This window comes from Oncorhynchus keta, chromosome 3 (genome assembly GCF_023373465.1).
Source record: "Oncorhynchus keta strain PuntledgeMale-10-30-2019 chromosome 3, Oket_V2, whole genome shotgun sequence".
Lineage (NCBI taxonomy): Eukaryota > Metazoa > Chordata > Actinopteri > Salmoniformes > Salmonidae > Oncorhynchus > Oncorhynchus keta.
Genome location: NC_068423.1, coordinates 32034001 through 32052509, shown reverse-complemented (window position 1 = coordinate 32052509; position 18509 = coordinate 32034001). Strand labels below are relative to the sequence as shown.

The 18509-nt window shown below is 44.6% G+C and overlaps 1 protein-coding gene across 1 annotated transcript in view; it reads right to left on the bottom strand.

The window, feature by feature from the left end:
- Positions 1-15388, bottom strand: part of vit (vitrin) — a 101436-nt gene extending 86048 nt beyond the window's left edge. Inside the window, exon 1 of the mRNA XM_052497053.1 lies at positions 15179-15388. The gene's annotated coding sequence lies outside the window, so the exon portion shown is untranslated. The remainder of the gene's footprint in view (positions 1-15178) is intronic.
- Between the last annotated feature and the right edge of the window lie 3121 nt (positions 15389-18509).

Sequence of the window (18509 nt, the reverse complement as noted above, 5' to 3'; positions counted from 1 at the left end):
GACATACTGGTAGACAACCTGAAGACAGAACTGTTGGACTAGTGATAGATACTGACAGACATACTGGTAGTCAACCTTAAGACAGACATACTGGTAGACAACATGAAGACAGAACTTTTGGACTAGTGATAGATACCTGACAGACATACTGGTAGTCAACCTTAAGACAGACATACTGGTAGTCAACCTGAAGACAGACATACTGGTAGACAACCTGAAGACAGAACTGTTGGACTAGTGATAGATACTGACAGACATACTGGTAGACAACATGAAGACAGAACTGTTGGACTAGTGATAGATACTGACAGACATACTGGTAGTCAACCTTAAGACAGACATACTGGTAGACAACATGAAGACAGAACTGTTGGACTAGTGATAGATACCTGACAGACATACTGGTAGTCAACCTTAAGACAGACATACTGGTAGACAACATGAAGACAGACATACTGGTAGACAACCTTAAGACAGACATACTGGTAGTCAACCTGAAGACATACTGGTAGACACCCTGAAGACATACTGGTAGACACCCTGAAGACATACTGGTAGACAACATGAAGACAGAACTGTTGGACTAGTGATAGATACTGACAGACATACTGGTAGTCAACCTGAAGACAGACATACTGGTAGTCAACCTGAAGACATACTGGTAGTCAACCTGAAGACAGAACTGTTGGACTAGTGATAGATACCTGACAGACATACTGGTAGTCAACCTTAAGACAGACATACTGGTAGACAACCTGAAGACAGACATACTGGTAGTCAACCTGAAGACAGACATACTGGTAGACAACATGAAGACATACTGGTAGACAACCTGAAGACAGAACTGTTGGACTAGAACAGCTAGATGCAGACCAGACTGTTCAAGGCAGTATTGAATTAGTCACCGTCTGTCATCTTGATTACTCTAATTTCCCTCGACCTGTGTGCACCTACGTTGTAAACTGTCATTCATAGGCCAGGTTGTAGCAACCTCATGACGGGTACAGGGAACATTAGAGTACCATGACAGTAACCTAAACCTATCGATGTTACATTGAACTGGGTGAATGGAATATGAATGACAGTAACCTAAACCTATCGATGTTACATTGAACTGGGTGAATATGAATGACAGTAACCTAAACCTATCGATGTTACATTGAACTGGGTGAATATGAATGACAGTAACCTAAACCTATCGATGTTACATTGAACTGGGTGAATGGAATATGAATGACAGTAACCTAAACCTATCGATGTTACATTGAACTGGGTGAATATGAATGACAGTAACCTAAACCTATCGATGTTACATTGAACTGGGTGAATGGAATATGAATGACAGTAACCTAAACATATGGATGTTACATTGAACTGGGTGAATGGAATATGAATGACAGTAACCTAAACCTATCGATGTTACATTGAACAGGGTGAATGGAATATGAATGACAGTAACCTAAACCTATCGATGTTACATTGAACAGGGTGAATGGAATATGAATGACAGTAACCTAAACCTATCACTGTTACATTGAACAGGGTGAATGGAATATGAATGACAGTCATCCAATATGCTGTAATAGAAATAAGGCCATTGCTCATATAACAAAAAAAAGTATCATCCTCCCTCATCTTAACGTCACCAACCACCACTGACATCTATCTACCCCGACACTCTTGTATGTACAGTAGTACCCATATCAATATGTGGTATATTACCTGTAAAAAGGTCATGTTTATATGTTTTAAACAGAGCTGTCTGTATTGACCACTTTGGTGCAGGGATACACAGTTGTAAATATCAGTGGGCAAACTGGGAGGGATGGGGTTAAACCATGGGGGCTGGTTGCTTTTCAAGTTAGGGAGGTGTTAAACAATGGAAGTGTTAATGAATTTACCTACAAAAAAAGCAGAGAAGCATTCGCACAGACAATGCAGGAATCACGACTAGGTGGGTGGGTTTTATACCCTTATACCCCTTTCAGATGTAACAAAAAGCAGAGAAGCATTCACACAGACCTGATACCTGCATGTTGGTTACAGGGTCTGTGCAAATGCAGGAATCGCAACTAGGTGGGTGGGTTTTATACCCTTATACCCCTTTCAGATGTAACAAAAAGCAGGCAGAAAGAACTGGTCGTGGTAACTCAGTGGTATTTCATCCTGTGTTTGGAAGGGATATAGATGTACATCCCTATCGTATTCCTTACTTGGTACATTACTTTTCACCAGTGCCCAGTGTATATTTTAACCCAGTTTTTCAGCACAGAAGATGCTTTTATTTATTTTACCTTTATTTAACTAGGCAAGTCAGTTAAGAACAAATTCTTATTTTCAATGACGGCCTAGGAACAAGGAACAGTGGGTTAACTGCCTGCTCAGGGGCAGAACGACAGATTTGTACCTTATCAGCTCGGGGATTTGAACTTGCAACCTTCCGGTTACTAGTCCCACGTTCTAACCACTAGGCTACCCTGCCGACCATTGTGTCAAATGCATTGTACATCAGTTGTACAACGTGGGGCCAGAGAAAGAGTGTCCAGGCCTTCTCAAACACTCCACAAAGCTAGCAGAGCTGTTTCACGTGCAGCTTGAGTGAGGCTCTCTGTTCAGCTTCTAACAATACATCACTATCACGTAGGGGCTTCCAGAGTCTGTGGCTATGCATGTTTGTATCAGAGGTGAGGTCATCAGAGGTCATGTGGGCCGTTGATAGATATACATCATGGAAATGGACTACTGTAGTTATCCTGCAGAGGAAGAGGGAATAAATCACGGCTAACTCTTTGTCAGCCACCAACAACCTAATCGTAGATTCAATCCAATTCTCAGTGTTCTAACCCGAACATTCCTCTCTATCAGGATAACATTCTCAGTGTTCTAACCCGAACATTCCTCTCTATCAGGTTCTAACCCGAACATTCCTCTCTATCAGGACAACATTCTCAGTGTTCTCTCTATCAGGATAACATGTTCTAACCCGAACATTCCTCTCTATCAGGACAACATTCTCAGTGTTCTAATTCCTCTCTATCAGGACAACATTCAGTGTTCTAACCTAATCAGGATAACATTCTCAGTGTTCTAACATTCCTCTCTATCAGAACATTCCTCTCTATCTGACAACATTCTCAGTGTTCTAACCCTAACATTCCTTCTCAGGACAACATTATCAGTGTTCTAACCCTAACATTCCTCTCTATCAGGACAACATTCTCAGTGTTCTAACCTAACATTCCTCTCTATCAGGACAACATTCTCAGTGTTCTAACCCTAACATTCCTCTATCTATTTCAGGTTATTCTCAGTGTTCTAACCCTAACATTCCTCTCTATCAGGACAACATTCTCAGTGTTCTAACCCTAACATTCCTCTCTATCAGGACAACATGCTCAGTGATCTAACCCTAACATTCCTCTCTATCAGGACAACATTCTCAGTGTTCTAACCTAACATTCCTCTCTATCAGGACAACATTCTCAGTGTTCTAACCCTAACATTCCTCTCTATCAGGACAACATTCTCAGTGTCTCTATTCTCACCCCTAACATTTCTCTATCAGAACAACATTCTCAGTGTTTCTAACCCTAACATTCTTCATTTTGTGTTCTAACCTAACATTTTGTTCAGTGTCTATCAGGACAACATTATCATTGTTCTAACCCTAACATCCCCTCTATAGCATTAAAACATTCCTCTCTATCAGGACAACATTCTCAGTGTTCTAACCCTAACATTCCTCTCTAAATTCTCAGTGTTCTAACCCTAACACTATCAGGACAACATTCTCAGTGTTCTAACCCTAACATTCCTCTCTATCAGGACAACATTCTCAGTGTCTCTAAATTCCTCCGTCAGGACAACATTCTCAGTGTTCTAACCTAACATTCCTCTCTATCAGGACAACATTCTCAGTGTTCTAACCTATTCCTCTCTATCAGGACAACATTCTCAGTGTAGTGTTCTAACCCTAACATTCTATTCAACTATTCTATCAGGACAACATTCTATTCAGTGTTTAGCTATTCCTATTAACATTCCTCTCTATCAGAACAACATTCTCAGTGTTCTAAGCTATTCCTATTAACATTCAACTATTCTCTATCAGCTATTCAGCTATTCAACTATTCAACATTCTCAGTGTTCTAATTCCCTAACATTCCTCTCTATTCACTATTCTATTCAACTATTCAACTAACATTCAACTATTCAGCAACATTCTCAGTGTTCTAACCCTAACATTCCTCTCTATCAGGACAACATTCTCAGTGTTCTAACCCTAACATTCCTCTCTATCAGGACAACATTCTCAGTGTTCTCAACTATTCCTAACATTCCTCTCTATCAGGACAACATTCTCAGTGTTCTCAGTTCACTACAACATTCTCAACTATTCAGCTATTCAACTATTCAACTATTCAGCTATTCAGCTATTCAACTATTCAACTATTCAACTATTCAGCTATTCAACTATTCAGCTATTCAACTATTCAGCTATTCAACTATTCAACTATTCTATTCAACTATTCAGCTATTCAACTATTCAGCTATTCAGCTATTCAGCTATTCAGCTATTCAGCTATTCAACTATTCAGCTATTCAACTATTCAACTATTCAACTATTCAACTATTCAGCTATTCAACTATTCAACTATTCAGCTATTCAACTATTCAACTATTCAGCTATTCAGCTATTCAGCTATTCAGCTATTCAGCTATTCAACTATTCAGCTATTCCTTCAACTATTCAACTATTCAGCTATTCAGCTATTCAACTATTCAACTATTCAACTATTCAACTATTCAGCTATTCAGCTATTCAACTATTCAACTATTCTATTCAACTATTCAACTATTCAGCTATTCAACTATTCAACTATTCAACTATTCAGCTATTCAACTATTCAGCTATTCAGCTATTCAACTATTCAACTATTCAGCTATTCAACTATTCAGCTATTCAACTATTCAACTATTCAGCTATTCAGCTATTCAACTAACTATTCAGCTATTCAACTATTCAGCTATTCAACTATTCAACTATTCAGCTATTCAGCTATTCAACTATTCAGCTATTCAACTATTCAACTATTCAGCTATTCAGCTATTCAACTATTCAGCTATTCAACTATTCAACTATTCAACTATTCAGCTATTCAGCTATTCAGCTATTCAACTATTCAACTATTCAGCTATTCAGCTATTCAGCTATTCAAGCTATTCAACTATTCAACTATTCAACTATTCAGCTATTCAACTATTCAGCTATTCAGCTATTCAGCTATTCAATATTCAACTATTCAACTATTCTATTCAGCTATTCAGCTATTCAACTATTCAACTATTATATTCAACTATTCAACTATTCAGCTATTCAACTATTCAACTATTCAACTATTCAACTATTCAACTATTCAACTATTCAACTATTCAACTATTCAACTATTTAACTATTCAGCTATTCAACTATTCAACTATTCATTCCTATTCAACTATTCAATAAGACATTCAGCTAGCTATTCAGCTATTCTATTCAGTTCAGCTAGTACTATTGATTTCAGCTATTCAGCTATTCTATTTAACTATTCAACTAGGACATTCAGCTATTCAACTCAGCTATTCAACTATTCAGCTATTCAGCTATTCCTATTCAGCTATTCAACTATTCAGCTATTCAACTATTCAACTATTCAGCTATTCAGTAGGACAAGTACTGATTTGTTGGGTCAACTCCTCCTTGTACTGATTCAGTGTAGGACAAGGTGTTGTGTCTGACTGACTGTGTGCTGGTGTCTACTGGTAAGATAAGACACAATAGAGGATAGGTAGTGGCTGTCTTGGCCTGTCCTACAGCCAAGCACATGGTGTGACAGGCAGCTGCATTCACACACACACACACACACACACACACACACACACACACACACACACACACACACACACACACACACACACACACACACACACACACACACACACACACACACACACACACACACACACACACACACACACATTGCTGCTTTCATTGCTTTCACTGGAGTTAATCACGTTCCTGTTTTTGTCAGTCACTTTGCAAATCTTTCAGATATTCAGCTGTTATGTTTTCAAAACTCTTAAGTACAAAACTCAAAATCGATAACACTTGTAATGACCCCTATCTTCTGTTCAGAACCAGCAACCAGTGCATTCAACCCGAGGCAATCAACCCAGGCAATCAACCCCAGTTATTCAACCCTGAGTTATTCAACCCGATTAATCAACCCTGAGTCATTCAACCCCGAGTTATTCAACCCGAGGCATTCAACCCTGAGTTATTCAACCCCGAGTTATTCAACCCGAGGCATTCAACCCTGAGGTATTCAACCTGAGGCATTCAACCCCAGGCATTCAACTATTCGAGGCATTCAACCCGAGGCATTCAACCCTGAGTTATTCAACCCCGAGTTTTCAACCCGAGGCAATCACCTGAGTCATTCAACCCGGGGCATTCAACCCTAGGCAATCAACCCCGAGGCATTCAACCCGAGGCAATCAACCCCGAGGCATTCAACCCAAGGCATTCAACCCGAGGTAATCAACCCGAGGCATTCAACCCCAGGTATTCAACCCGAGGCAATCAGCCGAGGCATTCAACCCGAGGCATTCAAGGCAATCAGAGGCATTCAACCCGAGGCAATCACCCAGAGGCATTCAACCTAATCAACGAGGCATTCAATTCAGGCATTCAACCCGAGGCAATCATTCAGGCATTCAGAGGCATTCAACTATTCGAGGCATTCAACCCTAGGCAATCACCCAGAGGCATTCAACTATTCGAGGCATTCAACCCAGAGGTATTCAACCCAGGCAATCAAGGCATTCCCGAGGCAATCAACCCAGAGGCATTCAACAGAGGCATTCAACCCGAGGCAATCAACCCATTCAAGGCATTCAACCCGAGGCAATCAACCCAGAGGTATTCAACCCAACCCAGGCATTCAACCCGAGGCAATCAACCCAGAGGCATTCAACCCGAGGCAATCAACCCAGAGGTATTCAACCCCGAGTGCATGTAAGACCAAAAACCAAGCTATGATGTCAAAGGAATTGTCCATAGAGCTCAAAGACAGGATTGTGTCGAGGAACTAATCTGGGGAAGGGTACCAAAACATTTCTGCAGAAATTAGGCTACTGGTGTTTTTTGGTGACCATGAGGCTACTGGTGTTTTTTGGTGACCATGAGGCTGATGGTGGAGTTTGGTGACCATGAGGCTGATGGTGGAGTTTGGTGACCATGAGGCGACTGGTGGTGTTTGGTGACCATGAGGCGACTGGTGGTGTTTGGTGACCATGAGGCTGATGATGTTGTTTGGTGACCATGAGGCTACTGGTGGAGTTTGGTGACCATGAGGCGACTGGTGGAGTTTGGTGACCATGAGGCTGATGGTGGAGTTTGGTGACCATGGGCGACTGGTGGAGTTTGGTGACCATGAGGCTACTGGTGGAGTTTGGTGACCATGAGGCGACTGGTGTTGTTTGGTGACCATGAGGCTACTGGTGGAGTTTGGTGACCATGAGGCTGATGGTGGTGTTTGGTGACCATGAGGCTGATGGTAGAGTTTGGTGACCATGAAGGCTGATGGTGGTGTTTGGTGACCATGAGGCTGATGGTGGAGTTTGGTGACCATGAGGCTGATGGTAGAGTTTGGTGACCATGAGGCTGATGGTGGTGTTTGGTGACCATGAGGCGACTGGTGGAGTTTGGTGACCATGAGGCTGATGGTGGAGTTTGGTGACCATGAGGCTGATGGTGGAGTTTGGTGACCATGAGGCTGATGGTGGTGTTTGGTGACCATGAGGCTACTGGTGGAGTTTGGTGACCATGAGGCGACTGGTGGAGTTTGGTGACCATGAGGCTGATGGTGATGGTGGAGTTTGGTGACCATGAGGCGACTGGTGGAGTTTGGTGACCATGAGGCTACTGGTGGAGTTTGGTGACCATGAGGCGACTGGTGTTGTTTGGTGACCATGAGGCTACTGGTGGAGTTTGGTGACCATGAGGCTGATGGTGGTGTTTGGTGACCATGAGGCTGATGGTAGAGTTTGGTGACCATGAGGCTGATGGTGGTGTTTGGTGACCATGAGGCTGATGGTGGAGTTTGGTGACCATGAGGCTGATGGTAGAGTTTGGTGACCATGAGGCTGATGGTGGTGTTTGGTGACCATGAGGCGACTGGTGGAGTTTGGTGACCATGAGGCTGATGGTGGAGTTTGGTGACCATGAGGCTGATGGTGGAGTTTGGTGACCATGAGGCTGATGGTGGAGTTTGGTGACCATGAGGCTGATGGTAGAGTTTGGTGACCATGAGGCTGATGGTGGTGTTTGGTGACCATGAGGCGACTGGTGGAGTTTGGTGACCATGAGGCTGATGGTGGAGTTTGGTGACCATGAGGCTGATGGTGGTGTTTGGTGACCATGAGGCTACTGGTGGAGTTTGGTGACCATGAGGCTACTGGTGTTTTTTGGTGACCATGAGGCTACTGGTGGAGTTTGGTGACCATGAGGCTGATGGTGGTGTTTGGTGACCATGAGGCTGATGGTGGAGTTTGGTGACCATGAGGCTACTGGTGGAGTTTGGTGACCATGAGGCTACTGGTGTTGTTTGGTGACCATGAGGCTACTGGTGTTGTTTGGTGACCAAGAGGCTGATGGTGTTGTTTGGTGACCATGAGGCTGATGGTGGAGTTTGGTGACCATGAGGCTGATGGTGGAGTTTGGTGACCATGAGGCTGATGGTGGAGTTTGGTGACCATGAGGCTGATGGTGGAGTTTGGTGACCATGAGGCTACTGGTGTTGTTTGGTGACCAAGAGGCTGATGGTGTTGTTTGGTGACCATGAGGCTGATGGTGGAGTTTGGTGACCATGAGGCTGATGGTGGAGTTTGGTGACCATGAGGCTGATGGTGGAGTTTGGTGACCATGAGGCTGATGGTGGAGTTTGGTGACCATGAGGCTACTGGTGTTGTTTGGTGACCATGAGGCTACTGGTGGTGTTTGGTGACCATGAGGCTGATGGTGGAGTTTGGTGACCGGGAGGCTACTGGTGGAGTTTGGTGACCATGAGGCTGATGGTGGAGTTTGGTGACCATGAGGCTGATGGTGTTGTTTGGTGACCATGAGGCTGATGGTAGGGTTTGGTGACCATGAGGCTGATGGTGGAGTTTGGTGACCATGAGGCTGATGGTGGTGTTTGGTGACCATGAGGCTGATGGTGGAGTTTGGTGACCATGAGGCTGATGGTGGAGTTTGGTGACCATGAGGCTACTGGTGGAGTTTGGTGACCATGAGGCTGATGGTGGAGTTTGGTGACCATGCGGCTGATGGTGGAGTTTGGTGACCATGAGGCGAATGGTGTTGTTTGGTGACCATGAGGCTGATGGTGTTGTTTGGTGACCATGAGGCTGATGGTGGAGTTTGGTGACCATGAGGCTGATGGTGGTGTTTGGTGACCATGAGGCTACTGGTGGAGTTTGGTGACCATGAGGCTGCTGGTGGAGTTTGGTGACCATGAGGCTGATGGTGTTGTTTGGTGACCATGAGGCTGATGGTGGAGTTTGGTGACCATGAGGCTGATGGTGGTGTTTGGTGACCATGAGGCTACTGGTGGTGTTTGGTGACCATGAGGCTACTGGTGGAGTTTGGTGACCATGAGGCTGATGGTGGTGTTTGGTGACCATGAGGCTGATGGTGGAGTTTGGTGACCATGAGGCTGATGGTGGAGTTTGGTGACCATGAGGCTGATGGTGGTGTTTGGTGACCATGAGGCTACTGGTGTTGTTTGGTGACCATGAGGCTACTGGTGTTGTTTGGTGACCATGAGGCTGATGGTGGTGTTTGGTGACCATGAGGCTACTGGTGGAGTTTGGTGACCATGAGGCTGATGGTGGAGTTTGGTGACCATGAGGCTGATGGTGGAGTTTGGTGACCATGAGGCTACTGGTGGAGTTTGGTGACCATGAGGCTGATGGTGGAGTTTGGTGACCATGAGGCTGATGGTGGAGTTTGGTGACCATGAGGCTGATGGTGGAGTTTGGTGACCATGAGGCTACTGGTGGAGTTTGGTGACCATGAGGCTGATGGTGGAGTTTGGTGACCATGAGGCTGATGGTGGAGTTTGGTGACCATGAGGCTACTGGTGGAGTTTGGTGACCATGAGGCTGATGGTGGAGTTTGGTGACCATGAGGCTGATGGTGGAGTTTGGTGACCATGAGGCTGATGGTGGAGTTTGGTGACCATGAGGCTACTGGTGGAGTTTGGTGACCATGAGGCTACTGGTGTTGTTTGGTGACCATGAGGCTGATGGTGGTGTTTGGTGACCATGAGGCTACTGGTGGAGTTTGGTGACCATGAGGCTACTGGTGGAGTTTGGTGACCATGAGGCTACTGGTGGAGTTTGGTGACCATGAGGCTACTGGTGTTGTTTGGTGACCATGAGGCTACTGGTGTTTTTGGTGACCGTGAGGCTACTGGTGGAGTTTGGTGACCATGAGGCTGATGGTGGAGTTTGGTGACCGTGAGGCTGATGGTGGAGTTTGGTGACCATGAGGCTGATGGTGGAGTTTGGTGACCATGAGGCTACTGGTGGAGTTTGGTGACCATGAGGCTGATGGTGGAGTTTGGTGACCATGAGGCTACTGGTGGAGTTTGGTGACCATGAGGCTGATGGTGGTGTTTGGTGACCATGAGGCTACTGGTGGAGTTTGGTGACCATGAGGCTGATGGTGGAGTTTGGTGACCATGAGGCTACTGGTGGAGTTTGGTGACCATGAGGCTACTGGTGTTGTTTGGTGACCATGAGGCTACTGGTGGAGTTTGGTGACCATGAGGCTACTGGTGGAGTTTGGTGACCATGAGGCTACTGGTGTTTTTGGTGACCATGAGGCTACTGGTGTAGTTTGGTGACCATGAGGCTACTGGTGGAGTTTGGTGACCATGAGGCTGATGGTGGTGTTTGGTGACCATGAGGCTACTGGTGGAGTTTGGTGACCATGAGGCTACTGGTGTTGTTTGGTGACCATGAGGCTACTGGTGTTTTTTGGTGACCATGAGGCTGATGGTGGTGTTTGGTGACCATGAGGCTACTGGTGGAGTTTGGTGACCATGAGGCTACTGGTGTTATTTGGTGACCATGAGGCTACTGGTGGAGTTTGGTGACCATGAGGCTGATGGTTTGTGTTTGGTGACCATGAGGCTACTGGTGGAGTTTGGTGACCATGAGGCTACTGGTGGAGTTTGGTGACCATGAGGCTACTGGTGTTGTTTGGTGACCATGAGGCTGATGGTGGAGTTTGGTGACCATGAGGCTGATGGTGGTGTTTGGTGACCATGAGGCTGATGGTGGAGTTTGGTGACCATGAGGCTGATGGTGGAGTTTGGTGACCATGAGGCTGATGGTGGAGTTTGGTGACCATGAGGCTACTGGTGGTGTTTGGTGACCATGAGGCTGATGGTGGAGTTTGGTGACCATGAGGCTGATGGTGGAGTTTGGTGACCATGAGGCTGATGGTGGTGTTTGGTGACCATGAGGCTGATGGTGGAGTTTGGTGACCATGAGGCTGATGGTGGAGTTTGGTGACCATGAGGCTGATGGTGGAGTTTGGTGACCATGAGGCTGATGGTGGTGTTTGGTGACCATGAGGCTACTGGTGGAGTTTGGTGACCATGAGGCTGATGGTGGAGTTTGGTGACCATGAGGCTGATGGTGGAGTTTGGTGACCATGAGGCTGATGGTAAAGTTTGGTGACCATGAGGCTACTGTTGGAGTTTGGTGACCATGAGGCTACTGGTGGAGTTTGGTGACCATGAGGCTGATGGTGGAGTTTGGTGACCATGAGGCTACTGGTGGAGTTTGGTGACCATGAGGCTGATGGTGGAGTTTGATTTGCCACCTGTCCGTTGTAACTGTGGATACTACATCGGTCTATGGCTGAGTTGAGTTGAGCAGTGTGTCTTTATGTCGGATGATGTGCACTGCTAAGACAGATTTACTCCCCAAAAACCTTGATGAACCGCCATCGGAGACCATGAGGCTTGTGTATCTTTGGCTACGTTGGCATTTACAGTTGGTGAAATGTGTTTGTCAGTTTCAGTTGATCGCCTATGTCACTCTGGTTGTTGGAGCTATCTGTTGTATGGTGGACTGGGGCTTCATCAAGGTTTTTTGGGGAGGTAAATCTGTCTTAGCAGTGCATACCCAGCCACCGACCTCCTCGCATGTCACTGATCAACATGGGACTATAAACACAATAAAGTTTTGAAAACGGATTCAATAGAAGATATTTAAAAGAGGAACGAGAAAGAATGAATCCTGTGGATGGATTGGAAGTACCTGGAAGTGTTGCCAAGTTGTGTCACATAAAACACAACAAAGAGCTGGGCTCTGAGGAGCAGGAAACATCAACAACATGTCTCTACAAGGTCACTTCCTGATGAAGTCTGGTGCATTTAATATCACTGCTCTGGTGATGAGAGTTAAATATCACTGTTCTGGTGATGAGAGTTTAATATCACTGTTCTGGTGATGAGAGTTTAATATCACTGTTCTGGTGATGAGAGTTTAATATCACTGTTCTGGTGATGAGAGTTAAATATCACTGTTCTGGTGATGAGAGTTTAATATCACTGTTCTGGTGATGAGAGTTTAATATCACTGTTCTGGTGATGAGAGTTTAATATCACTGTTCTGTGATGAGAGATTAATATCTCTGCTCTGGGATGAGTTTAATATCACTGTTCTGTGATGAGAGATTAATATCACTGCTCTGGTGATGAGAGTTTAATATCACTGTTCTGGTGATGAGAGTTTAATATCACTGTTCTGTGATGAGAGATTAATATCACTGTTCTGGTGATGAGAGTGTAATATCACTGTTCTGGTGATGAGAGTTAAATATCTCTGCTCTGGTGATGAGAGTTTAATATCACTGTTCTGGTGATGAGAGTTAAATATCTCTGCTCTGGTGATGAGAGTTTAATATCACTGTTCTGGTGATGAGAGTTTAATATCACTGTTCTGGTGATGAGAGTTAAATATCACTGTTCTGGTGATGAGAGTTTAATATCACTGTTCTGGTGATGAGAGTTAAATATCACTGTTCTGGTGATGAGAGTTTAATATCACTGTTCTGGTGATGAGAGTTAAATATCACTGTTCTGGTGATGAGAGTTAAATATCTCTGCTCTGGTGATGAGAGTTTAATATCACTGTTCTGGTGATGAGAGTTTAATATCACTGTTCTGGTGATGAGAGTTAAATATCTCTGTTCTGGTGATGAGAGTTTAATATCACTGTTCTGGTGATGAGAGTGTAATATCACTGTTCTGGTGATGAGAGTTAAATATCACTGTTCTGGTGATGAGAGTTTAATATCACTGTTCTGGTGATGAGAGTTTATCTCTGCTCTGGTGATATGAGTTTATCTCTGCTCTGGTGATGAGAGTTTAATATCACTGTTCTGGTGATGAGAGTTAAATATCACTGTTCTGGTGATGAGAGTTAAATATCACTGTTCTGGTGATGAGAGTTAAATATCACTGTTCTGGTGATGAGAGTTAAATATCACTGTTCTGGTGATGAGAGTTAAATATCACTGTTCTGGTGATGAGAGTTAAATATCACTGTTCTGGTGATGAGAGTTTAATATCTCTCTTCTGGTGATGAGTTTAATATCTCAGCTTTGCTCTGTTGTATTTGAAGGTAGACTCAGGGAAATGTCGCCACGAGCAGCACCGGAGATATTGAGATGAGTGAGATGCAAAACATAGCTTTCACACAGTCACACACAGTATCTGTGCATGTAGTAACCACGGGAGCAGAACAGATGAGCCTCGCGCTTCTGCGCTCTTAGTTGTTATGGAAATTGACCCACTATGCTGTGTCCTGCTTTCTATGTCATATCGCTGAGTCCACCTTTAAAGTAATTCATCCTGTGTGCTTTAGACAGGTCCCAGGTCTGTTTGTGTTGTCTCGCGGACTTCTATGGTCATTATCATAGCAGTATGGCAAGACCGCACAAACAGATCGAGGACCAGGCTACATGTGCTGCTCGCAATAAAGAAACAGTCGTTCCCTCAGTCTCAACCGGGCAGAGGAGAGATATTTACTGGCTCCGTCTTCAATGCAAGTCAGACCCGGCACCCGATTGCTGGACAGACTGCATGGATAAATAGAGTCTCTAGAGTCTAGACTACCTGGGATTCATAATCAACAGACACAAATGTCTGAATCTTATCTGACTGAATCATAAAACAGACCTTGCAATCTGAATCATATCTGACTGAATCATAAAACAGACCTTGCAATCTGAATCATATCCGACTGTTTATAACACCAAAAGTGATGACAGGACTTAATCCACGTTTTCCATTGACAGAAAAGGGATCTATCTAGAACCTAAAAGGGCTATTTGGCTGTCCCCATAGGAGAACCGTTTGAAGAACCAGTTTTGGTTCCAGGTAGAACCCCTTTGGGATTCATGTAGGACGTTTTCTACAGAGGGATCTGCATGGAATCCCAAAGGGTTCTACGTGGAACCAAAAAGAGTTCTCCCTAGAATATAAAACGGAACCTTATTTTATAAGACACTAGATGTCAAAGAATAAAAAAATCCGTTTTAGCATCACCGGAGGTGTGTGAGGGAGCATGGTCACACTTTCATCTACGTGGTTCAGCGGCTCCGAACTTCATTTGGATTTGGGACTGTAGGGGAGGGTGCGCGAAACTGCGCTTCCCAACTGGAAAAACCCCGTGCAGCGGAGTGGGCATGGATAGCTCTGCCACTCAGGATAGCTCAGGGCTACTGGTTCAAGTCCGTGCTGGTTGTTCGCGCTGCAAGTCTGTCGGGACACGGGTCTATACATCTAGCCTACAACCACAACAAAACGAGATAACTCGTAAAAAGTAACGTCAGGAAATCTAAAGTTCAATATTCGCTTTTCAAGTCCGCACATCTCTGAGAAATATACAGGTATTATGTCCTCTATAAAAAATTATGCGTATGATATGCAGTAACCGTACAACCCAGAGAACTACTTGAGACGCATAGCACAGAGAGTGGAGAACACGCTCTGTCCCCGGTCAAATAATGTCAATTATTCTAATCATCCACTGCGTAAAACCAAGGTAAACCTACCTGGAAACAAGACGGAAAAATATTCAGATTTGATTCCAAGTTTTTCTTCAATTTTCTCTCAATCTTCCACGGTTTATTGATATTACAATCCAAATATTCGGTCATGAATGTGGTGCTCGTGTGTCTTCCCGGCCAGTCGGTCTAGATTCCCAGTTAGCTCTGCATCACCCGGAGTTGTGTGGGAGCGCGTATTAAAAGTGGAGACTGGGACGGGACCAAAGTATTCCCCTCACTTCGCCCGTCCCACTCCTAGGATGCATCCCAAATGCACCCTATTCCCTATGCACGATATATAGGGAGCCATTTGGGATGTTGGCAGAGTCGGAGCAAAAAAAAAAACGCCTTTAAACAGAATTCAAGTGCAATAGTCTAAGCAGAGAAGGTTATGGAGAGAGAGGCAGGATGCTGCCTGCTAGTTGTGGCAAACAGACGGCTACATTGTAACCGAAACATTCTTATTCTGAAAGCATCGTTTATCAGGAGAACATTTTTGAAATGAGATATGGAAGCTCTAAGATTGATTAATTGAAACGGATTTAATTTAATTAGCGTTTTCATCAAACACTATGAGTCAGTCTGTGTTATCTGAGTTATATAAGCCAGACAGTGTGTGCGTGTGTGTTGGGACTGCCTGCCATTTCCATTAGATTTTTCCCTCTCCAATTTAAAGGAGGAAATGAGATATTGATGCACAATGGACGTGTCTTTAAGACTCTTTTCATCAAACACTATTTGATGACTAATAAAATCAAATCAATACACCTAATTCTGTGCTGTCTAAGTTTTGTACAATATACCTTATATTTATTTTTATTTAACTAGGCAAGTCAGTCAAGAACAAATTATTATTTTCAATGACAGACGAGTTACGAGTCCAACCCTCTAACCACTAGGCTACCTGCCGCCCTACAGTAGACCTACAGTAGACCTACAGTAGACCTACAGTAGACCTGCGGTCGTCCTGCGGTAGACCTACAGTGGGCCTACAGTAGACCTGAGGTAGAACTGCGGTAGACCTACAGTAGGCCTACAGCAGACCTGCGGTTGTCCTACAGTAGAACTGCAGTAGACCTACAGCATACCTGCGGTCGTCCTGCGGTAGACCTACAGTAGGCCTATAATCACTATCCTATTCTTGTAAAAACACTGCTGCATTTGAGGCGGCAGGTAGCCTAGTGTGTTGGGCCAGTTACCCGAAAGGTTGCTGGATAAAATCCCAGAGCTGACAAGGTAAAAATCTGTCGTTCTGCCCCTGAACAAGGCAGTTAACCCACTGTTCCCCGTTAGGCTGTCATTGTAAATAAGAATTTGTTCTAGTTAAATAGAAACTCAAAATGTATACATCTGCATTCCTATGGCATATGGAATGCAGCTGATGTCTATAGGTTAGAGTTGAATGAGGTTCTCTGTCAGTCTGATAGTATAAGGATCAAAGTTATTACATGGGCTGGACATCTCCGTTGACTGTAGGCCTCTCGCCCCCAGTAAAGCCTGCCATGTAGGTGTGTACAGTCACACCGAGGCAGGGAGGACAATCACTCCTCCTCTGTCACTAAGGCAACAAATAAACCAATCATCACCTGCTTGGGAAACACACCAGAAACAGACCGGTCTCTGAGTGTGTCCCAAGTGGCACCCTATTTACCCATAGGTCCCTGGTCAAAAGTAGTGCACTACATAAGGGATGAGGTGTAATATAGGATGCATCCTCTGTTACATTCCACTGTTTCCTCTGGGTCTTATACCTGGGTTATACAATACACTGTTTCCTCTGGGTCTTATCCCTGGGTTTGTACAATACACTGTTTCCTCTGGGTCTTATCCCTGGGTTATACAATACACTGTTTCCTCTGGGTCTTATCCCTGGGTGTACAATACACTGTTTCCTCTGGGTCTTATCCCTGGGTTATACAATACACTGTTTCCTCTGGGACTTATCCCTGGGTTATACAATACACTGTTTCCTCTGGTCTTATCCCTGGGTTATACAATACACTGTTTCCTCTGGGTCTTATCCCTGGGTGTAGAATACACTGTTTCCTCTGGGTCTTATCCCTGGGTGTACAATACACTGTTTCCTCTGGGTCTTATCCCTGGGTGTACAATACACTGTTTCCTCTGGGTCTTATCCCTGGGTGTACAATACACTGTTTCCTCTGGGTCTTATCCCTGGGTGTAGAATACACTGTTTCCTCTGGGTCTTATCCCTGGGTGTACAATACACTGTTTCCTCTGGGTCTTATCCCTGGGTGTACAATACACTGTTTCCTCTGGGTCTTATCCCTGGGTGTACAATACACTGGGAACCATGGCACACATGATGACACAATTACTGACTAGACTGAATGAAGTATCTATTCTAGTCTAATTTACGCTAATCTAACACATGCGCAGACAGACAGACAGACAGACAGACAGACAGACAGACAGACAGACAGACAGACAGACAGACAGACAGACGACAGACAGACAGACAGACAGACAGACAGACAGACAGACAGACAGACAGACAACACACACACACACACACACACACACACACACACACACACACACACACACACACAGACACACACACACACACACACACACACACACACACACACACACACACACACACACACACACACACACACACACACACACACACACACACACACACACACACACACACACACACACACACACACACACACACACACACACACACACACACACACACACACACACACACACACACACACACACACACACACACACACACACACACACACACACACACACACACACACACACACACACACACACACACACACACACACACACACACACACACACACACACACACACACACACACAGACACACACACACCCTCAAGATCCTCTAAGTTCCATCAGAACCAGCACATGTTCTTGTGTCAGTAATTGCCCGTTAATTTAGCCAGAAAAGTGGATGCCATTTCACCCAGAAGGTTCATTGCTCTCTCAGAAAACTCCTTGTCAACCGGCACCATGGACCATTACATTACAGCATGAATCCCAAATGGCTCCCTTTGCCCTGTATAGTGCACTACTGCTGACCAGGGCTCATAGGGCATAGTGTGCCATTTGGGACTCAGTCACAGGCTGTGCCAGTGCCGTCTGTCCAACTTATAATAAACTCCCCAATGGGAAACTAAAGGGTGAATTATGACAGTTCAGAAACATAATCTCCTTCCATCCTTCACTGAAAACCATTTAGCCTTGCACAACGTGGCTGTTTCTCCTTCTCAATAGTGGAGTTATTCATAGCTGTATCTGAGTAGACCTGTATCTGGGTAGACCTGTATCT